The sequence below is a fragment of the Lissotriton vulgaris genome, chromosome 1_1 (genome assembly GCF_964263255.1).
Source record: "Lissotriton vulgaris chromosome 1_1, aLisVul1.2, whole genome shotgun sequence".
NCBI classification, from domain to species: domain Eukaryota; kingdom Metazoa; phylum Chordata; class Amphibia; order Caudata; family Salamandridae; genus Lissotriton; species Lissotriton vulgaris.
Genome location: NC_141685.1, coordinates 231,954,849 through 231,977,066, shown reverse-complemented (window position 1 = coordinate 231,977,066; position 22,218 = coordinate 231,954,849). Strand labels below are relative to the sequence as shown.

The window sequence follows — 22,218 nt, the reverse complement described above, 5'->3', positions numbered from 1 at the left end:
AATGATTAGTCTGCATACCATCTTGAAGTGGGATCCCGGCTAGCTCAGTCGGTAGATCATGAGACTCTTAATCTCAGGGTCGTGGGTTCGAGCCCCACGTTGGGCGAAAATGAGTAATTTTTGCTGGACTCTCATAATCTGGTGATTATTCTTGCATTAGACATGCAATAACTATCAGAAATGGTATCTCCCTTGGTTTCTCATTGGTGGGAAATTTAACTTCAAGATTAGCTTGGGTATGAGTCTAGATGAACACACCGCAATATCACTCATATTCGAGTAGTAAACAGGCCAACCTGAACTGTAAAACATCCCATTAGCTGGAGGTAAGGCATAAGTTAGGAGTGAACTTAACACTGTTATGGGCAATCGGACTTCAAATAAAGTGTGGAAGGCAGTAAGGTTACTTTTTTTCATGTTATGCAGATTAAACACACAGGGGAATTAGCTCAAATGGTAGAGCGCTCGCTTAGCATGCGAGAGGTAGCGGGATCGATGCCCGCATTCTCCATTATAAAATTTGCATACATTTTATTTTTAACTTGTCATTGCCAAGGTCATTGCAGAGTAAGAACAGAAAAATCACAGATGGCTTTCAAATATGGTCTCATTATAACAACTAAAGTGGTTTAATCAAAAGGGTTCAGGTATTCTTTAGCATGTGAGAGGAATTTGAATTCTTATGCAATCTCAAAATTAAGTTCTCACAACTTCCATTTTCATTTTCTCTTTTTTTTTTTTGACACTCTGTCCTCTGAAGGATGTATAAATCTGGCTTTCCTTGCAAAACAAGAGTAGAGGAATATCCAGGATTTGATTTTCTTCACAAAAAGGGATTGGTCTGCATACTGTCTTAAGGAGGGAGCCCGGCTAGCTCAGTCGGTAGAGCATGAGACTCTTAATCTCAGGGTCGTGTGTTCGAGCCCCACGTTGGGCGAAAATGAGTAATTTTTGCCTGAATATTGCATTGACTCTCATAATATGGAGATTAATCTTGCATTAGACCTGCAATAACTCCCAAAAATTGTCCAGGAATGGATTTCCTTTATAAAAAATAATCAGTCTGCATACCATCTTGAAGTGGGAGCCCGGCTAGCTCAGTCGGTAGAGCATGAGACTCTTAATCTCAGGGTCGTGGGTTCGAGCCCCACGTTGGGCGAAAACGAGTAATTTTTGCCTGAATATTGTATTGACTCTCATAATATGGAGATTAATCTTGCATTAGACCTGCAATAACTCCCAAAAATTGTCCAGGAATGGATTTCCTTCATAAAAAATGATTAGTCTGCATACCATCTTCTAGCTCAGTCGGTAGAGCTTGAGACTCTTAATCTCAGGGTCGTGGGTTCGAGCCCCTCGTTGGGCGAAAATGAGTAATTTTTGCTGGATTATTGCATTGACTCTCATAATCTGGTGAATATTCTTGCATTAGACATGCAATAACTATCAGAAATGGTATCTCCCTTGGTTTCTCATTGGTGGGAAATTTAGCTTCAAGATTAGCTTGGGTATGAGTCTAGATGAACACACCGCAATATGACTCATATTCGAGTAGTAAACAGGCCAACCTGAACTGTAAAACATCCCATAAGTGGAGGTAAGGCATAAATTTAGGAGTGAACTTAACACTGTTATGGGCAATTGGACTTCAAATAAAGTGTGGAAGGCAGTAAGGTTACTTTTTTCATGTTATGCATATTAAACACACAGGGGAATTAGCTCAAATGGTAGAGCGCTCGCTTAGCATGCGAGAGGTAGCGGGATCGATGCCCGCATTCTCCATTATAAAATTTGCATACATTTTATTTTTAACTTGTCATTGCCAAGGTCATTGCAGAGTAAGAACAGAAAAATCACAGATGGCTTTCAAATATGGTCTCATTATAACAACTAAAGTGGTTTAATCAAAAGGGTTCAGGTATTCTTTAGCATGTGAGAGGAATTTGAATTCTTATGCAATCTCAAAATGAAGTTCTCACAACTTCCGTTTTCATTTTCTCTTATTTTTTTTGACACTCTGTCCTCTGAAGGATGTATAAATCTGGCTTTCCTTGCAAAACAAGAGTAGAGGAATATCCAGGATTTGATTTTCTTCACAAAAAGGGATTGGGCTGCATACTGTCTTAAGGAGGGAGCCCGGCTAGCTCAGTCGGTAGAGCATGAGACTCTTAATCTCAGGGTCGTGTGTTCGAGCCCCACGTTGGGCGAAAAAGAGTAATTTTTGCCTGAATATTGCATTGACTCTCATAATATGGAGATTAATCTTGCATTAGACCTGCAATAACTCCCAAAAATTGTCCAGGAATGGATTTCCTTCATAAAAAATAATTAGTCTGCATACCATCTTGAAGTGGGAGCCCGGCTAGCTCAGTCGGTAGAGCATGAGACTCTTAATCTCAGGGTCGTGGGTTTGAGCCCCACGTTGGGCGAAAATGAGTACTTTTTGCTGGATTATTGCATTGACTCTCATAATCTGGTGAATATTCTTGCATTAGACATGCAATAACTATCAAAAATGGTATCTCCCTTGGATTCTCATTGGTGGGAAATTTAACTTCAAGATTAGCTAGGGTATGAGTCTAGATGAACACACCGCAATATCACTCATATTCGAGTAGTAAACAGGCCAACCTGAACTGTAAAACATCCCATAAGTGGAGGTAAGGCATAAGTTAGGAGTGAACTTAACACTCTTATGGGCAATTGTACTTCAAATAAAGTGTGGAAGGCAGTAAGGTTACTTTTTTCATGTTATGCAGATTAAACACACAGGGGAATCAGCTCAAATGGTAGAGCGCTCGCTTAGCATGCGAGAGGTAGCGGGATCGATGCCCGCATTCTCAATTATAAAATTTGCATACATTTTATTTTTAACTTGTCATTGCAAGGTCGTTGCAGAGTAAGAACAGAAAAATCACAGATGGCTTTCAAATATGGTCTAATTATAACAACTAAAGTGGTTTAATCAAAAGGGTTCAGGTATTCTTTAGCATGTGAGAGGAATTTGAATTCTTATGCAATCTCAAAATGAAGTTCTCACAACTTCCATTTTCATTTTCTCTTATTTTTTTTGACACTCTGTCCTCTGAAGGATGTATAAATCTGGCTTTCCTTGCAAAACAAGAGTAGAGGAATATCCAGGATTTGATTTTCTTCACAAAAAGGGATTGGTCTGCATACTGTCTTAAGGAGGGAACCCGGCTAGCTCATTCGGTAGAGCATGAGACTCTTAATCTCAGGGTCTTGGGTTCGAGCCCCACGTTGGGCGAAAACGAGTAATTTTTGCCTGAATATTGCATTGACTCTCATAATATGGAGATTAATCTTGCATTAGACCTGCAATAACTCCCAAAAATTGTCCAGGAATGGATTTCCTTTATAAAAAATAATCAGTCTGCATACCATCTTGAAGTGGGAGCCCGGCTAGCTCAGTCGGTAGAGCATGAGACTCTTAATCTCAGGGTCGTGGGTTCGAGCCCCACGTTGGGCGAAAACGAGTAATTTTTGCCTGAATATTGTATTGACTCTCATAATATGGAGATTAATCTTGCATTAGACCTGCAATAACTCCCAAAAATTGTCCAGGAATGGATTTCCTTCATAAAAAATGATTAGTCTGCATACCATCTTCTAGCTCAGTCGGTAGAGCTTGAGACTCTTAATCTCAGGGTCGTGGGTTCGAGCCCCTCGTTGGGCGAAAATGAGTAATTTTTGCTGGATTATTGCATTGACTCTCATAATCTGGTGAATATTCTTGCATTAGACATGCAATAACTATCAGAAATGGTATCTCCCTTGGTTTCTCATTGGTGGGAAATTTAGCTTCAAGATTAGCTTGGGTATGAGTCTAGATGAACACACCGCAATATGACTCATATTCGAGTAGTAAACAGGCCAACCTGAACTGTAAAACATCCCATAAGTGGAGGTAAGGCATAAATTTAGGAGTGAACTTAACACTGTTATGGGCAATTGGACTTCAAATAAAGTGTGGAAGGCAGTAAGGTTACTTTTTTCATGTTATGCATATTAAACACACAGGGGAATTAGCTCAAATGGTAGAGTGCTCGCTTAGCATGCGAGAGGTAGCGGGATCGATGCCCGCATTCTCCATTATAAAATTTGCATACATTTTATTTTTAACTTGTCATTGCCAAGGTCATTGCAGAGTAAGAACAGAAAAATCACAGATGGCTTTCAAATATGGTCTCATTATAACAACTAAAGTGGTTTAATCAAAAGGGTTCAGGTATTCTTTAGCATGTGAGAGGAATTTGAATTCTTATGCAATCTCAAAATGAAGTTCTCACAACTTCCGTTTTCATTTTCTCTTATTTTTTTTGACACTCTGTCCTCTGAAGGATGTTTAAATCTGGCTTTCCTTGCAAAACAAGAGTAGAGGAATATCCAGGATTTGATTTTCTTCACAAAAAGGGATTGGGCTGCATACTGTCTTAAGGAGGGAGCCCGGCTAGCTCAGTCGGTAGAGCATGAGACTCTTAATCTCAGGGTCGTGTGTTCGAGCCCCACGTTGGGCGAAAAAGAGTAATTTTTGCCTGAATATTGCATTGACTCTCATAATATGGAGATTAATCTTGCATTAGACCTGCAATAACTCCCAAAAATTGTCCAGGAATGGATTTCCTTCATAAAAAATAATTAGTCTGCATACCATCTTGAAGTGGGAGCCCGGCTAGCTCAGTCGGTAGAGCATGAGACTCTTAATCTCAGGGTCGTGGGTTTGAGCCCCACGTTGGGCGAAAATGAGTACTTTTTGCTGGATTATTGCATTGACTCTCATAATCTGGTGAATATTCTTGCATTAGACATGCAATAACTATCAAAAATGGTATCTCCCTTGGTTTCTCATTGGTGGGAAATTTAACTTCAAGATTAGCTAGGGTATGAGTCTAGATGAACACACCACAATGTCACTCATATTCGAGTAGTAAACAGGCCAACCTGAACTGTAAAACATCCCATAAGTGGAGGTAAGGCATAAGTTAGGAGTGAACTGAACACTGTTATGGGCAATTGGACTTCAAATAAAGTGTGGAAGGCAGTGAGGTTACTTTTTTCATGTTATGCAGATTAAACACACAGGGGAATTAGCTCAAATGGTAGAGCGCTCGCTTAGCATGCAAGAGGTAGCGGGATCGATGCCCGCATTCTCCATTATAAAATTTGCATACATTTTATTTTTAACTTGTCATTGCCAAGGTCATTGCAGAGTAAGAACAGAAAAATCACAGATGGCTTTCAAATATGGTCTCATTATAACAACTAAAGTGGTTTAATCAAAAGGGTTCAGGTATTCTTTAGCATGTGAGAGGAATTTGAATTCTTATGCAATCTCAAAATGAAGTTCTCACAACTTCCGTTTTCATTTTCTCTTATTTTTTTTGACACTCTGTCCTCTGAAGGATGTATAAATCTGGCTTTCTTTGCAAAACAAGAGTAGAGGAATATCCAGGATTTGATTTTCTTCACAAAAAGGGATTGGGCTGCATACTGTCTTAAGGAGGGAGCCCGGCTAGCTCAGTCGGTAGAGCATGAGACTCTTAATCTCAGGGTCGTGTGTTCGAGCCCCACGTTGGGCGAAAAAGAGTAATTTTTGCCTGAATATTGCATTGACTCTCATAATATGGAGATTAATCTTGCATTAGACCTGCAATAACTCCCAAAAATTGTCCAGGAATGGATTTCCTTCATAAAAAATGATTAGTCTGCATACCATCTTGAAGTGGGAGCCCGGCTAGCTCAGTCGGTAGAGCATGAGACTCTTAATCTCAGGGTCGTGGGTTCGAGCCCCACGTTGGGCGAAAATGAGTAATTTTTGCTGGATTATTGCATTGACTCTCATAATCTGGTGAATATTCTTGCATTAGACATGCAATAACTATCAAAAATGGTATCTCCCTTGGTTTCTCATTGGTGGGAAATTTAACTTCAAGATTAGCTAGGGTATGAGTCTAGATGAACACACCGCAATATCACTCATATTCGAGTAGTAAACAGGCCAACCTGAACTGTAAAACATCCCATAAGTGGAGGTAAGGCATAAATTAGGAGTGAACTTAACACTCTTATGTGCAATTGGACTTCAAATAAAGTGTGGAAGGCAGTAAGGTTACTTTTTTCATGTTATGCAGATTAAACACACAGGGGAATCAGCTCAAATGGTAGAGCGCTCGCTTAGCATGCGAGAGGTAGCGGGATCGATGCCCGCATTCTCCATTATAAAATTTGCATACATTTTATTTTTAACTTGTCATTGCCAAGGTCATTGCAGAGTAAGAACAGAAAAATCACAGATGGCTTTCAAATATGGTCTCATTATAACAACTAAAGTGGTTTAATCAAAAGTGTTCAGGTATTCTTTAGCACGTGAGAGGAATTTGAATTCTTATGCAATCTCAACATGAAGTTCTCACAACTTCCATTTTCATTTTCTCTTATTTTATTTGACACTCTGTCCCCTAAAGGATGTATAAATCTGGCTTTCCTTGCAAAACAAGAGTAGAGGAATATCCAGGATTTGATTTTCTTCACAAAAAGTGATTGGTCTGCATACTGTCTTAAGGAGGGACCCCGGCAAGCTCAGTCGGTAGAGCATGAGACTCTTAAGCTCAGGGTCGTGGGTTCGAGCCCCACGTTGGGCGAAAAAGACTAATTTTTGCCTGAATATTTCATTGACTCTCATAATATGGAGATTAATCTTGCATTAGACATGCAATAACTCCCATAAATTGTCCAGAAATGGATTTCCTTCATAAAAAATGATTAGTCTGCATACCATCTTGAAGTGGGAGCCCGGCTAGCTCAGTCGGTAGAGCATGAGACACTTAATCTCAGGGTCGTGGGTTCGAGCCCCACGTTGGGTGAAAATGAGTAATTTTTGCTGGATTATTGCATTGACTCTCATAATCTGGTGAATATTCTTGCATTAGACATGCAATAACTATCAAAAGTGGTATCTCCCTTGGTTTCTCATTGGTGGGAAATTTAACTTCAAGATTAGCTAGGGTATGAGTCTAGATGAACACACCACAATATCACTCATATTCGAGTAGTAAACAGGCCAACCTGAACTGTAAAACATCCCATAAGTGGAGGTAAGGCATAAGTTAGGAGTGAACTTATACACTGTTATGGGCAATTGGACTTCAAATAAAGTGTGGAAGGCAGTAAGGTTATTTTTTCATGTTATGCAGATTAAACACACAGGGGAATTAGCTCAAATGGTAGAGCGCTCGCTTAGCATGCGAGAGGTAGCGGGATCGATGCCCGCATTCTACATTATAAAATTTGCATACATTTTATTTTTAACTTGTCATTGCCAAGGTCATTGCAGAGTAAGAACAGAAAAATCACAGATGGCTTTCAAATATGGTCTCATTATAACAACTAAAGTGGTTTAATCAAAAGGGTTCAGGTATTCTTTAGCATGTGAGAGGAATTTGAATTCTTATGCAATCTCAAAATGAAGTTCTCACAACTTCCATTTTCATTTTCTCTTTTTTTTTTGACACTCTGTCCTCTGAAGGATGTATAAATCTGGCTTTCCTTGCAAAACAAGAGTAGAGGAATATCCAGGATTTGATTTTCTTCACAAAAAGGGATTGGTCTGCATACTGTCTTAAGGAGGGAGCCCGGCTAGCTCAGTCGGTAGAGCATGAGACTCTTAATCTCAGGGTCGTGGGTTCGAGCCCCACGTTGGGGGAAAACGAGTAATTTTTGCCTGAATATTGCATTGACTCTCATAACATGGAGATTAATCTTGCATTAGACCTGCAATAACTCCCAAAAATTGTCCAGGAATGGATTTCCTTCATAAAAAATGATTAGTCTGCATACCATCTTGAAGTGGGAGCCCGGCTAGCTCAGTCGGTAGAGCATGAGACTCTTAATCTCAGGGTCGTGGGTTTAAGCCCCACGTTGGGCGAAAATGAGTAATTTTTGCTGGATTATTGCATTGACTCTCATAATCTGGTGAATATTCTTGCATTAGACATGCAATAACTATCAAAAATGGTATCTCCCTTGGTTTCTCATTGGTGGGAAATTTAACTTCAAGATTAGCTAGGGTATGAGTCTAGATGAACACACCGCAATATCACTCATATTCGAGTAGTAAACAGGCCAACCTGAACTGTAAAACATCCCATAAGTGGAGGTAAGGCATAAGTTAGGAGTGAACTTAACACTCTTATGGGCAATTGTACTTCAAATAAAGTGTGGAAGGCAGTAAGGTTACTTTTTTCATGTTATGCAGATTAAACACACAGGGGAATCAGCTCAAATGGTAGAGCGCTCGCTTAGCATGCGAGAGGTAGCGGGATCGATGCCCGCATTCTCCATTATAAAATTTGCATACATTTTATTTTTAACTTGTCATTGCCAAGGTCATTGCAGAGTAAGAACAGAAAAATCACAGATGGCTTTCAAATATGGTCTCATTATAACAACTAAAGTGGTTTAATCAAAAGGGTTCAGGTATTCTTTAGCACGTGAGAGGAATTTGAATTCTTATGCAATCTCAACATGAAGTTCTCACAACTTCCATTTTCATTTTCTCTTATTTTATTTGACACTCTGTCCCCTAAAGGATGTATAAATCTGGCTTTCCTTGCAAAACAAGAGTAGAGGAATATCCAGGATTATGTTTTCTTCACAAAAAGTGATTGGTCTGCATACTGTCTTAAGGAGGGACCACGGCAAGCTCAGTCGGTAGAGCATGAGAATCTTAGGCTCAGGGTAGTGGGTTCGAGCCCCTCGTTGGGCGAAAAAGAGTAATTTTTGCCTGAATATTTCATTGACTCTCATAATATGGAGATTAATCTTGCATTAGACATGCAATAACTCCCATAAATTGTCCAGAAATGGATTTCCTTCATAAAAAATGATTAGTCTGCATACCATCTTGAAGTGGGAGCCCGGCTAGCTCAGTCGGTAGAGCATGAGACTCTTAATCTCAGGGTCGTGGGTTCGAGCCCCACGTTGGGCGAAAATGAGTAATTTTTGCTGGACTCTCATAATCTGGTGAATATTCTTGCATTAGACATGCAATAACTATCAAAAGTGGTATCTCCCTTGGTTTCTCATTGGTGGGAAATTTAACTTCAAGATTAGCTAGGGTATAAGTCTAGATGAACACACCACAATATCACTCATATTCGAGTAGTAAACAGGCCAACCTGAACTGTAAAACATCCCATAAGTGGAGGTAAGGCATAAGTTAGGAGTGAACTTATACACTGTTATGGGCAATTGGACTTCAAATAAAGTGTGGAAGGCAGTAAGGTTACTTTTTTCATGTTATGCAGATTAAGCACACAGGGGAATTAGCTCAAATGGTAGAGCGCTCGCTTAGCATGCGAGAGGTAGCGGGATCGATGCCCGCATTCTACATTATAAAATTTGCATACATTTTATTTTTAACTTGTCATTGCCAAGGTCATTGCAGAGTAAGAACAGAAAAATCACAGATGGCTTTCAAATATGGTCTCATTATAACAACTAAAGTGGTTTAATCAAAAGGGTTCAGGTATTCTTTAGCATATGAGAGGAATTTGAATTCTTATGCAATCTCAAAATGAAGTTCTCACAACTTCCATTTTCATTTTCTCTTTTTTTTTTGACACTCTGTCCTCTGAAGGATGTATAAATCTGGCTTTCCTTGCAAAACAAGAGTAGAGGAATATCCAGGATTTGATTTTCTTCACAAAAAGGGATTGGTCTGCATACTGTCTTAAGGAGGGAGCCCGGCTAGCTCAGTCGGTAGAGCATGAGACTCTTAATCTCAGGGTCGTGGGTTCGAGCCCCACGTTGGGGGAAAACGAGTAATTTTTGCCTGAATATTGCATTGACTCTCATAACATGGAGATTAATCTTGCATTAGACCTGCAATAACTCCCAAAAATTGTCCAGGAATGGATTTCCTTCATAAAAAATGATTAGTCTGCATACCATCTTGAAGTGGGAGCCCGGCTAGCTCAGTCGGTAGAGCATGAGACTCTTAATCTCAGGGTCGTGGGTTTAAGTCCCACGTTGGGCGAAAATGAGTAATTTTTGCTGGATTATTGCATTGACTCTCATAATCTGGTGAATATTCTTGCATTAGACATGCAATAACTATCAAAAATGGTATCTCCCTTGGTTTCTCATTGGTGGGAAATTTAACTTCAAGATTAGCTAGGGTATGAGTCTAGATGAACACACCGCAATATCACTCATATTCGAGTAGTAAACAGGCCAACCTGAACTGTAAAACATCCCATAAGTGGAGGTAAGGCATAAGTTAGGAGTGAACTTAACACTCTTATGGGCAATTGTACTTCAAATAAAGTGTGGAAGGCAGTAAGGTTACTTTTTTCATGTTATGCAGATTAAACACACAGGGGAATCAGCTCAAATGGTAGAGCGCTCGCTTAGCATGCGAGAGGTAGCGGGATCGATGCCCGCATTCTCCATTATAAAATTTGCATACATTTTATTTTTAACTTGTCATTGCCAAGGTCATTGCAGAGTAAGAACAGAAAAATCACAGATGGCTTTCAAATATGGTCTCATTATAACAACTAAAGTGGTTTAATCAAAAGGGTTCAGGTATTCTTTAGCACGTGAGAGGAATTTGAATTCTTATGCAATCTCAACATGAAGTTCTCACAACTTCCATTTTCATTTTCTCTTATTTTATTTGACACTCTGTCCCCTAGAGGATGTATAAAGCTGGCTTTCCTTGCAAAACAAGAGTAGAGGAATATCCAGGATTATGTTTTCTTCACAAAAAGTGATTGGTCTGCATACTGTCTTAAGGAGGGACCCCGGCAAGCTCAGTCGGTAGAGCATGAGACTCTTAGGCTCAGGGTCGTGGGTTCGAGCCCCACGTTGGGCGAAAAAGAGTAATTTTTGCCTGAATATTTCATTGACTCTCATAATATGGAGATTAATCTTGCATTAGACCTGCAATAACTCCCAAAAATTGTCCAGGAATGGATTTCCTTCATAAAAAATAATTAGTCTGCATACCATCTTGAAGTGGGAGCCCGGCTAGCTCAGTCGGTAGAGCATGAGACTCTTAATCTCAGGGTCGTGGGTTCGAGCCCCGCGTTGAGCGAAAATGAGTACTTTTTGCTGGATTATTGCATTGACTCTCATAATCTGGTGAATATTCTTGCATTAGACATGCAATAACTATCAAAAATGGTATCTCCCTTGGTTTCTCATTGGTGGGAAATTTAACTTCAAGATTAGCTAGGGTATGAGTCTAGATGAACACACCGCAATATCACTCATATTCGAGTAGTAAACAGGCCAACCTGAACTGTAAAACATCCCATAAGTGGAGGTAAGGCATAAGTTAGGAGTGAACTTAACACTCTTATGTGCAATTGGACTTCAAATAAAGTGTGGAAGGCAGTAAGGTTACTTTTTTCATGTTATGCAGATTAAACACACAGGGGAATCAGCTCAAATGGTAGAGCGCTCGCTTAGCATGCGAGAGGTAGCGGGATCGATGCCCACATTCTCCATTATAAAATTTGCATACATTTTATTTTTAACTTGTCATTGCCAAGGTCATTGCAGAGTAAGAACAGAAAAATCACAGATGGCTTTCAAATATGGTCTCATTATAACAACTAAAGTGGTTTAATCAAAAGTGTTCAGGTATTCTTTAGCACGTGAGAGGAATTTGAATTCTTATGCAATCTCAACATGAAGTTCTCACAACTTCCATTTTCATTTTCTCTTATTTTATTTGACACTCTGTCCCCTAAAGGATGTATAAATCTGGCTTTCCTTGCAAAACAAGAGTAGAGGAATATCCAGGATTTGATTTTCTTCACAAAAAGTGATTGGTCTGCATACTGTCTTAAGGAGGGACCCCGGCAAGCTCAGTCGGTAGAGCATGAGACTCTTAAGCTCAGGGTCGTGGGTTCGAGCCCCACGTTGGGCGAAAAAGACTAATTTTTGCCTGAATATTTCATTGACTCTCATAATATGGAGATTAATCTTGCATTAGACATGCAATAACTCCCATAAATTGTCCAGAAATGGATTTCCTTCATAAAAAATGATTAGTCTGCATACCATCTTGAAGTGGGAGCCCGGCTAGCTCAGTCGGTAGAGCATGAGACACTTAATCTCAGGGTCGTGGGTTCGAGCCCCACGTTGGGCGAAAATGAGTAATTTTTGCTGGATTATTGCATTGACTCTCATAATCTGGTGAATATTCTTGCATTAGACATGCAATAACTATCAAAAGTGGTATCTCCCTTGGTTTCTCATTGGTGGGAAATTTAACTTCAAGATTAGCTAGGGTATGAGTCTAGATGAACACACCACAATATCACTCATATTCGAGTAGTAAACAGGCCAACCTGAACTGTAAAACATCCCATAAGTGGAGGTAAGGCATAAGTTAGGAGTGAACTTATACACTGTTATGGGCAATTGGACTTCAAATAAAGTGTGGAAGGCAGTAAGGTTACTTTTTTCATGTTATGCAGATTAAACACACAGGGGAATTAGCTCAAATGGTAGAGCGCTCGCTTAGCATGCGAGAGGTAGCGGGATCGATGCCCGCATTCTCCATTATAAAATTTGCATACATTTTATTTTTAACTTGTCATTGCCAAGGTCATTGCAGAGTAAGAACAGAAAAATCACAGATGGCTTTCAAATATGGTCTCATTATAACAACTAAAGTGGTTTAATCAAAAGGGTTCAGGTATTCTTTAGCATGTGAGAGGAATTTGAATTCTTATGCAATCTCAAAATTAAGTTCTCACAACTTCCATTTTCATTTTCTCTTATTTTTTTGGACACTCTGTCCTCTGAAGGATGTATAAATCTGGCTTTCCTTGCAAAACAAGAGTAGAGGAATATCCAGGATTTGATTTTCTTCACAAAAAGGGATTGGTGTGCATACTGACTTAAGGAGGGAGCCCGGCTAGCTCAGTCGGTAGAGCATGAGACTCTTAATCTCAGGGTCGTGTGTTCGAGCCCCACGTTGGCCGAAAAAGAGTAATTTTTGCCTGATTATTGCATTGACTCTCATAATATGGAGATTAATCTTGCATTAGACCTGCAATAACTCCCAAAAATTGTCTAGGAATGGATTTCCTTCATAAAAAATAATTAGTCTGCATACCATCTTGAAGTGGGAGCCCGGCTAGCTCAGTCGGTAGAGCATGAGACTCTTAATCTCAGGGTCGTGGGTTCGAGCCCCACGTTGGGCGAAAATGAGTAATTTTTGCTGGACTCTCATAATCTGGTGATTATTTTTGCATTAGACATGCAGTAACTATCAGAAATGGTATCTCCCTTGGTTTCTCATTGGTGGGAAATTTAACTTCAAGATTAGCTTGGGTATGAGTCTAGATGAACACACCGCAATATCACTCATATTCGAGTAGTAAACAGGCCAACCTGAACTGTAAAACATCCCATAAGCTGGAGGTAAGGCATAAGTTAGGAGTGAACTTAACACTGTTATGGGCAATTGGACTTCAAATAAAGTGTGGAAGGCAGTAAGGTTACTTTTTTTCATGTTATGCAGATTAAACACACAGGGGAATTAGCTCAAATGGTAGAGCGCTCGCTTAGCATGCGAGAGGTAGCGGGATCGATGCCCGCATTCTCCATTATAAAATTTGCATACATTTTATTTTTAACTTGTCATTGCCAAGGTCATTGCAGAGTAAGAACAGAAAAATCACAGATGGCTTTCAAATATGGTCTCATTATAACAACTAAAGTGGTTTAATCAAAAGGGTTCAGGTATTCTTTAGCATGTGAGAGGAATTTGAATTCTTATGCAATCTCAAAATTAAGTTCTCACAACTTCCATTTTCATTTTCTCTTATTTTTTTTGACACTCTGTCCTCTGAAGGATGTATAAATCTGGCTTTCCTTGCAAAACAAGAGTAGAGGAATATCCAGGATTTGATTTTCTTCACAAAAAGGGATTGGTCTGCATACTGTCTTAAGGAGGGAGCCCGGCTAGCTCAGTCGGTGGAGCGTGAGACTCTTAATCTCAGGGTCGTGGGTTCGAGCCCCACGTTGGGCGAAAATGAGTAATTTTTGCCTGAATATTGCATTGACTCTCATAATATGGAGATTAATCTTGCATTAGACCTGCAATAACTCCCAAAAATTGTCCAGGAATGGATTTCCTTCATAAAAAAAGATTAGTCTGCATACCATCTTGAAGTGGGAGCCCGGCTAGCTCAGTTGGTAGAGCATGAGACTCTTAATCTCAGGGTCGTGGGTTTGAGCCCCACGTTGGGCGAAAATGAGTAATTTTTGCTGGATTATTGCATTGACTCTCATAATCTGGTGAATATTCTTGCATTAGACATGCAATAACTATCAAAAATGGTATCTCCCTTGGTTTCTCATTGGTGGGAAATTTAAGTTCAAGATTAGCTAGGGTATGAGTCTAGATGAACACACCACAATATCACTCATATTCGAGTAGTAAACAGGCCAACCTGAACTGTAAAACATCCCATAAGTGAAGGTAAGGCATAAGTTAGGAGTGAACTGAACACTGTTATGGGCAATTGGAATTCAAATAAAGTTTGGAAGGCAGTGAGGTTACTTTTTTCATGTTATGCAGATTAAACACACAGGGGAATTAGCTCAAATGGTAGAGCGCTCGCTTAGCATGCGAGAGGTAGCGGGATCGATGCCCGCATTCTCCATTATAAAATTTGCATATATTTTATTTTTAACTTATCATTGCCAAGGTCATTGAAGAGTAAGAACAGAAAAATCACAGATGGCTTTCAAATATGGTCTCATTATAACAACTAAAGTGGTTTAATCAAAAGGGTTAAGGTATTCTTTAGCATGTGAGAGGAATTTGAATTCTTATGCAATCTCAAAATGAAGTTCTCACAACTTCCGTTTTCATTTTCTCTTATTTTTTATTTGACACTCTGTCCTCTGAAGGATGTATAAATCTGGCTTTCCTTGCAAAACAAGAGTAGAGGAATATCCAGGATTTGATTTTCTTCACAAAAAGGGATTGGTCTGCATACTGTCCTAAGGAGGGAGCCCGGCTAGCTCAGTCGGTAGAGCATGAGACTCTTAATCTCAGGGTCGTGGATTCGAGCCCCACGTTGGGTGAAAACGAGTAAATTTTGCCTGAATATTGCATTGACTCTCATAATATGGAGATTAATCTTGCATTAGACCTGCAATAACTCCCAAAAATTGTCCAGGAATGGATTTCCTTCATAAAAAATGATTAGTCTGCATACCATCTTGAAGTGGGAGCCCGGCTAGCTCAGTCGGTAGAGCATGAGACTCTTAATCTCAGGGCCGTGGGTTCGAGCCCCACGTTGGGCGAAAATGAGTAATTTTTGATGGACTCTCATAATCTGGTGATTATTCTTGCATTAGACATGCAATAACTATCAGAAATGGTATCTCCCTTGGTTTCTCATTGGTGGGAAATTTAACTTCAAGATTAGCTTGGGTATGAGTCTAGATGAACACACCGCAATATCACTCATATTCGAGTAGTAAACAGGCCAACCTGAACTGTAAAACATCCCATAAGTGGAGGTAAGGCATAAGTTAGGAGTGAACTTAACACTGTTATGGGCAATTGGACTTCAAATAAAGTGTGGAAGGCAGTAAGGTTACTTTTTTCATGTTATGCAGATTAAACACACAGGGGAATTAGCTCAAATGGTAGAGCGCTCGCTTAGCATGCGAGAGGTAGCGGGATCGATGCCCGCATTCTCCATTATAAAATTTGCATACATTTTATTTTTAACTTGTCATTGCCAAGGTCATTTCAGAGTAAGAACATAAAAATCACAGATGGCTTTCAAATATGGTCTCATTATAACAACTAAAGTGGTTTAATCAAAAGGGTTCAGGTATTCTTTAGCATGTGAGAGGAATTTGAATTCTTATGCAATCTCAAAATGAAGTTCTCACAACTTCCATTTTCATTTTCTCTTATTTTTTTTGACACTCTGTCCTCTGAAGGATGTATAAATCTGGCTTTCCTTGCAAAACAAGAGTAGAGGAATATCCAGGATTTGATTTTCTTCACAAAAAGGGATTGGTCTGCATACTGTCTTAAGGAGGGAGCCCGGCTAGCTCAGTCGGTAGAGCATGAGACTCTTGATCTCAGGGTCATAGGTTCGAGCCCCACGTTGGGCGAAAACAAGTAATTTTTGCCTGAATATTGCATTGACTCTCATAATATGGAGATTAATCTTGCATTAGACATGCAATAACTCCCAAAAATTGTCCAGGAATGGATTTCCTTCATAAAAAATGATTAGTCTGCATACCATCTTGCAGTGGGAGCCCGGCTAGCTCAGTCGGTAGAGCATGAGACTTTTAATCTCAGGGTCGTGGGTTCGAGCCCCACGTTGGGCGAAAATGAGTCATTTTTGCTGGACTCTCATAATCTGGTGAATATTCTTGCATTAGACATGCAATAACTATCAAAAATGGTATCTCCCTTGGTTTCTCATTGGTGGGAAATTTAACTTCAAGATTAGCTAGGGTATGAGTCTAGATGAACACACCGCAATATCACTCATATTCGAGTAGTAAACAGGCCAACCTGAACTGTAAAACATCCCATAAGTGGAGGTAAGGCATAAGTTAGGAGTGAACTTAACACTGTTATGGGCAATTGGAATTCAAATAAAGTGTGGAAGGCAGTAAGGTTACTTTTTTCATGTTATGCAGATTAAACACACAGGGGAATTAGCTCAAATGGTAGAGCGCTCGCTTAGCATGCGAGAGGTAGCGGGATCGATGCCCGCATTCTCCATTATAAAATTTGCATACATTTTATTTTTAACTTGTCATTGCCAAGGTCATTGCAGAGTAAGAACAGAAAAATCACAGATGGCTTTCAAATATGGTCTCATTATAACAACTAAAGTGGTTTAATCAAAAGGGTTAAGGTATTCTTTAGCATGTGAGAGGAATTTGAATTCTTATGCAATCTCAAAATGAAGTTCTCACAACTTCCGTTTTCATTTTCTCTTATTTTTTATTTGACACTCTGTCCTCTGAAGGATGTATAAATCTGGCTTTCCTTGCAAAACAAGAGTAGAGGAATATCCAGGATTTGATTTTCTTCACAAAAAGGGATTGGTCTGCATACTGTCCTAAGGAGGGAGCCCGGCTAGCTCAGTCGGTAGAGCATGAGACTCTTAATCTCAGGGTCGTGGGTTCGAGCCCCACGTTGGGTGAAAACGAGTAAATTTTGCCTGAATATTGCATTGACTCTCATAATATGGAGATTAATCTTGCATTAGACCTGCAATAACTCCCAAAAATTGTCCAGGAATGGATTTCCTTCATAAAAAATGATTAGTCTGCATACCATCTTGAAGTGGGAGCCCGGCTAGCTCAGTCGGTAGAGCATGACACTCTTAATCTCAGGGCCGTGGGTTCGAGCCCCACGTTGGGCGAAAATGAGTAATTTTTGATGGACTCTCATAATCTGGTGATTATTCTTGCATTAGACATGCAATAACTATCAGAAATGGTATCTCCCTTGGTTTCTCATTGGTGGGAAATTTTACTTCAAGATTAGCTTGGGTATGAGTCTAGATGAACACACCGCAATATCACTCATATTCGAGTAGTAAACAGGCCAACCTGAACTGTAAAACATCCCATAAGCTGGAGGTAAGGCATAAGTTAGGAGTGAACTTAACACTGTTATGGGCAATTGGACTTCAAATAAAGTGTGGAAGGCAGTAAGGTTAGTTTTTTTCATGTTATGCAGATTAAACACACAGGGGAATTAGCTCAAATGGTAGAGCGCTTGCTTAGCATGCGAGAGGTAGCGGGATCGATGCCCGCATTCTCCATTATAAAATTTGCATACATTTTTTTTTTAACTTGTCATTGCCAAGGTCATTGCAGAGTAAGAACAGAAAAATCACAGATGGCTTTCAAATATGGTCTCATTATAACAACTAAAGTGGTTTAATCAAAAGGGTTCAGGTATTCTTTAGCATGTGAGAGGAATTTGAATTCTTATGCAATCTCAAAATTAAGTTCTCACAACTTCCATTTTCATTTTCTCTTATTTTTTTGGACACTCTGTCCTCTGAAGGATGTATAAATCTGGCTTTCCTTGCAAAACAAGAGTAGAGGAATATCCAGGATTTGATTTTCTTCACAAAAAGGGATTGGTGTGCATACTGACTTAAGGAGGGAGCCCGGCTAGCTCAGTCGGTAGAGCATGAGACTCTTAATCTCAGGGTCGTGTGTTCGAGCCCCACGTTGGGCGAAAAAGAGTAATTTTTGCCTGATTATTGCATTGACTCTCATAATATGGAGATTAATCTTGCATTAGACCTGCAATAACTCCCAAAAATTGTCTAGGAATGGATTTCCTTCATAAAAAATAATTAGTCTGCATACCATCTTGAAGTGGGAGCCCGGCTAGCTCAGTCGGTAGAGCATGAGACTCTTAATCTCAGGGTCATGGGTTTGAGCCCCACGTTGGGCGAAAATGAGTAATTTTTGCTGGATTATTGCATTGACTCTCATAATCTGGTGAATATTCTTGCATTAGACATGCAATAACTATCAAAAATGGTATCTCCCTTGGTTTCTCATTGGTGGGAAATTTAACTTCAAGATTAGCTAGGGTATGAGTCTAGATGAACACACCGCAATATCACTCATATTCGAGTAGTAAACAGGCCAACCTGAACTGTAAAACATCCCATAAGTGGAGGTAAGGCATAAGTTAGGAGTGAACTGAACACTGTTATGGGCAATTGGACTTCAAATAAAGTGTGGAAGGCAGTAAGGTTACTTTTTCATGTTATGCAGATTAAACACACAGGGGAATTAGCTCAAATGGTAGAGCGCTCGCTTAGCATGCGAGAGGTAGCTGGATCGATGCCCGCATTCTCCATTATAAAATTTGCATACATTTTATTTTTAACTTGTCATTGCCAAGGTCGTTGCAGAGTAAGAACAGAAAAATCACAGATGGCTTTCAAATATGGTCTCATTATAACAACTAAAGTGGTTTAATCAAAAGGGTTCAGGTATTCTTTAGCATGTGAGAGGAATTTGAATTCTTATGCAATCTCAAAATGAAGTTCTCACAACTTCCGTTTTAATTTTCTCTTATTTTTTTTTGACACTCTGTCCTCTGAAGGATGTATAAATCTGGCTTTCCTTGCAAAACAAGAGTAGAGGAATATCCAGGATTTGATTTTCTTCACAAAAAGGGATTGGTCTGCATACTGTCCTAAGGAGGGAGCCCGGCTAGCTCAGTCGGTAGAGCATGAGACTCTTAATCTCAGGGTCGTGGGTTGGACCCCCACGTTGGGCGAAAACGAGTAATTTTTGCCTGAATATTGCATTGACTCTCATAATATGGAGATTAATCTTGCATTAGACATGCAATAACTCCCAAAAATTGTCCAGGAATGGATTTCCTTCAAAAAAAATGATTAGTCTGCATACCATCTTGAAGTGGGAGCCCGGCTAGCTCAGTCGGTAGAGCATGAGACTCTTAATCTCAGGGTCGTGGGTTCGAGCCCCACATTGGGCGAAAATGAGTAATTTTTGCTGGACTCTCATAATCTGGTGATTATTCTTGCATTAGACATGCAATAACTATCAAAAATGGTATCTCCCTTGGTTTCTCATTGGTGGGAAATTTAACTTCAAGATTAGGTAGGGTATGAGTCTAGATGAACACACCACAATATCACTCATATTCGAGTAGTAAACAGGCCAACCTGAACTGTAAAACATCCCATAAGTGGAGGTTAGGCATAAGTTAGGAGTGAACTTAACACTGTTATGGGCAATTGGACTTCAAATAAAGTGTGGAAGGCAGTAAGGTTACTTTTTTCATGTTATGCAGATTAAACACACAGGGGAATTAGCTCAAATGGTAGAGCGCTCGCTTAGCATGCGAGAGGTAGCGGGATCGATGCCCGCACTCTCCATTATACAATTTGCATACATTTTATTTTTAACTTGTCATTGCCAAGGTCATTGCAGAGTAAGAACAGAAAAATCACAGATGGCTTTCAAATATGGTCTCATTATAACAACTAAAGTGGTTTAATCAAAAGGGTTCAGGTATTCTTTAGCATGTGAGAGGAATTTGAATTCTTATGCAATCTCAAAATGAAGTTCTCACAACTTCCATTTTCATTTTCTCTTATTTTTTTTGACACTCTGTCCTCTGAAGGATGTATAAATCTGGCTTTCCTTGCAAAACAAGAGTAGAGGAATATCCAGGATTTGATTTTCTTCACAAAAAGGGATTGGTCTGTATACTGTCTTAAGGAGGGAGCCCGGCTAGCTCAGTCGGTAGAGCATGAGACTCTTAATCTCAGGGTCGTGGGTTCGAGCCCCACGTTGGGCGAAAATGAGTAATTTTTGCTGGACTCTCATAATCTGGTGATTATTCTTGCATTAGACATGCAATAACTATCAAAAATGGTATCTCCCTTGGTTTCTCATTGGTGGGAAATTTAACTTCAAGATTAGGTAGGGTATGAGTCTAGATGAACACACCACAATATCACTCATATTCGAGTAGTAAACAGGCCAACCTGAACTGTAAAACATCCCATAAGTGGAGGTTAGGCATAAGTTAGGAGTGAACTTAACACTGTTATGGGCAATTGGACTTCAAATAAAGTGAGGAAGGCAGTAAGGTTACTTTTTTCATGTTATGCAGATTAAACACACAGGGGAATTAGCTCAAATGGTAGAGCGCTCGCTTATCATGCGAGAGGTAGCGGGATCGATGCCCGCATTCTCCATTATACAATTTGCATACATTTTATTTTTAACTTGTCATTGCCAAGGTCATTGCAGAGTAAGAACAGAAAAATCACAGATGGCTTTCAAATATGGTCTCATTATAACAACTAAAGTGGTTTAATCAAAAGGGTTCAGGTATTCTTTAGCATGTGAGAGAAATTTGAATTCTTATGCAATCTCAAAATGAAGTTCTCACAACTTCCATTTTCATTTTCTCTTATTTTTTTTGACACTCTGTCCTCTGAAGGATGTATAAATCTGGCTTTCCTTGCAAAACAAGAGTAGAGGAATATCCAGGATTTGATTTTCTTCACAAAAAGGGATTGGTCTGCATACTGTCTTAAGAAGGGAACCCGGCTAGCTCAGTCGGTAGAGCATGAGACTATTAATCTCAGGGTCGTGGGTTGGAGCCCCACGTTGGGCGAAAACGAGTAATTTTTGCCTGAATATTGCATTGACTCTCATAATATGGAGATTAATCTTGCATTAGACATGCAATAACTCCCAAAAATTGTCCAGGAATGGATTTCCTTCATAAAAAAATGATTAGTCTGCATACCATCTTGAAGTGGGAGCCCGGCTAGCTCAGTCGGTAGAGCATGAGACTCTTAATCTCAGGGTCGTGGGTTCGAGCCCCACGTTTGGCGAAAATGAGTAATTTTTGCTGGACTCTCATAATCTGGTGATTATTCTTGCATTAGACATGCAATAACTATCAAAAATGGTATCTCCCTTGGTTTCTCATTGGTGGGAAATTTAACTTCAAGATTAGGTAGGGTATGAGTCTAGATGAACACACCACAATATCACTCATATTCGAGTAGTAAACAGGCCAACCTGAACTGTAAAACATCCCATAAGTGGAGGTTAGGCATAAGTTAGGAGTGAACTGAACACTGTTATGGGCAATTGGACTTCAAATAAAGTGTGGAAGGCAGTGAGGTTACTTTTTTCATGTTATGCAGATTAAACCCACAGGGGAATTAGCTCAAATGGTAGAGCGCTCGCTTAGCATGCGAGAGGTAGCGGGATCGATGCCCGCATTCTCCATTATAAAATTTGCATACATTTTATTTTTAACTTGTCATTGCCAAGGTCATTGCAGAGTAAGAACAGAAAAATCACAGATGGCTTTCAAATATGGTCTCATTATAACAACTAAAGTGGTTTAATCAAAAGGGTTCAGGTATTCTTTAGCATGTGAGAGGAATTTGAATTCTTATGCAATCTCAAAATGAAGTTCTCACAACTTCCGTTTTCATTTTCTCTTATTTTTTTTTGACACTCTGTCCTCTGAAGGATGTATAAATCTGGCTTTCCTTGCAAAACAAGAGTAGAGGAATATCCAGGATTTGATTTTCTTCACAAAAAGGGATTGGTCTGCATACTGTCTTAAGGAGGGAGCCCGGC

The 22,218-nt window shown here is 39.6% G+C and overlaps 18 non-coding genes across 18 annotated transcripts; all 18 read left to right on the top strand.

Moving 5' to 3' along the window:
* The first annotated feature begins 438 nt into the window (after window positions 1-438).
* On the top strand, window positions 439-511 carry TRNAA-AGC (transfer RNA alanine (anticodon AGC)). The gene has a single exon. It is a non-coding gene; the product is annotated as a tRNA-Ala (tRNA).
* Window positions 512-1,086: 575 nt separating this feature from the next.
* TRNAK-CUU (transfer RNA lysine (anticodon CUU)) lies at window positions 1,087-1,159 on the top strand. Its single transcript has one exon. It is a non-coding gene; the product is annotated as a tRNA-Lys (tRNA).
* A 550-nt stretch (window positions 1,160-1,709) lies between these two features.
* On the top strand, window positions 1,710-1,782 carry TRNAA-AGC (transfer RNA alanine (anticodon AGC)). Its single transcript has one exon. It is a non-coding gene; the product is annotated as a tRNA-Ala (tRNA).
* Window positions 1,783-3,417: 1,635 nt separating this feature from the next.
* On the top strand, window positions 3,418-3,490 carry TRNAK-CUU (transfer RNA lysine (anticodon CUU)). The gene has a single exon. It is a non-coding gene; the product is annotated as a tRNA-Lys (tRNA).
* A 2,259-nt stretch (window positions 3,491-5,749) lies between these two features.
* On the top strand, window positions 5,750-5,822 carry TRNAK-CUU (transfer RNA lysine (anticodon CUU)). Its single transcript has one exon. It is a non-coding gene; the product is annotated as a tRNA-Lys (tRNA).
* Window positions 5,823-8,934: 3,112 nt separating this feature from the next.
* Window positions 8,935-9,007, top strand: TRNAK-CUU (transfer RNA lysine (anticodon CUU)). The gene has a single exon. It is a non-coding gene; the product is annotated as a tRNA-Lys (tRNA).
* A 3,517-nt stretch (window positions 9,008-12,524) lies between these two features.
* On the top strand, window positions 12,525-12,597 carry TRNAA-AGC (transfer RNA alanine (anticodon AGC)). Its single transcript has one exon. It is a non-coding gene; the product is annotated as a tRNA-Ala (tRNA).
* A 574-nt stretch (window positions 12,598-13,171) lies between these two features.
* Window positions 13,172-13,244, top strand: TRNAK-CUU (transfer RNA lysine (anticodon CUU)). The gene has a single exon. It is a non-coding gene; the product is annotated as a tRNA-Lys (tRNA).
* Window positions 13,245-13,576: 332 nt separating this feature from the next.
* TRNAA-AGC (transfer RNA alanine (anticodon AGC)) lies at window positions 13,577-13,649 on the top strand. The gene has a single exon. It is a non-coding gene; the product is annotated as a tRNA-Ala (tRNA).
* Window positions 13,650-14,638: 989 nt separating this feature from the next.
* On the top strand, window positions 14,639-14,711 carry TRNAA-AGC (transfer RNA alanine (anticodon AGC)). The gene has a single exon. It is a non-coding gene; the product is annotated as a tRNA-Ala (tRNA).
* A 576-nt stretch (window positions 14,712-15,287) lies between these two features.
* On the top strand, window positions 15,288-15,360 carry TRNAK-CUU (transfer RNA lysine (anticodon CUU)). The gene has a single exon. It is a non-coding gene; the product is annotated as a tRNA-Lys (tRNA).
* Window positions 15,361-15,690: 330 nt separating this feature from the next.
* Window positions 15,691-15,763, top strand: TRNAA-AGC (transfer RNA alanine (anticodon AGC)). The gene has a single exon. It is a non-coding gene; the product is annotated as a tRNA-Ala (tRNA).
* Window positions 15,764-16,337: 574 nt separating this feature from the next.
* TRNAK-UUU (transfer RNA lysine (anticodon UUU)) lies at window positions 16,338-16,410 on the top strand. Its single transcript has one exon. It is a non-coding gene; the product is annotated as a tRNA-Lys (tRNA).
* A 330-nt stretch (window positions 16,411-16,740) lies between these two features.
* Window positions 16,741-16,813, top strand: TRNAA-AGC (transfer RNA alanine (anticodon AGC)). The gene has a single exon. It is a non-coding gene; the product is annotated as a tRNA-Ala (tRNA).
* Window positions 16,814-20,331: 3,518 nt separating this feature from the next.
* On the top strand, window positions 20,332-20,404 carry TRNAK-CUU (transfer RNA lysine (anticodon CUU)). Its single transcript has one exon. It is a non-coding gene; the product is annotated as a tRNA-Lys (tRNA).
* Window positions 20,405-20,734: 330 nt separating this feature from the next.
* On the top strand, window positions 20,735-20,807 carry TRNAD-AUC (transfer RNA aspartic acid (anticodon AUC)). Its single transcript has one exon. It is a non-coding gene; the product is annotated as a tRNA-Asp (tRNA).
* Window positions 20,808-21,159: 352 nt separating this feature from the next.
* Window positions 21,160-21,232, top strand: TRNAN-AUU (transfer RNA asparagine (anticodon AUU)). The gene has a single exon. It is a non-coding gene; the product is annotated as a tRNA-Asn (tRNA).
* Window positions 21,233-21,785: 553 nt separating this feature from the next.
* On the top strand, window positions 21,786-21,858 carry TRNAA-AGC (transfer RNA alanine (anticodon AGC)). The gene has a single exon. It is a non-coding gene; the product is annotated as a tRNA-Ala (tRNA).
* The last annotated feature ends 360 nt before the right edge of the window (window positions 21,859-22,218 follow it).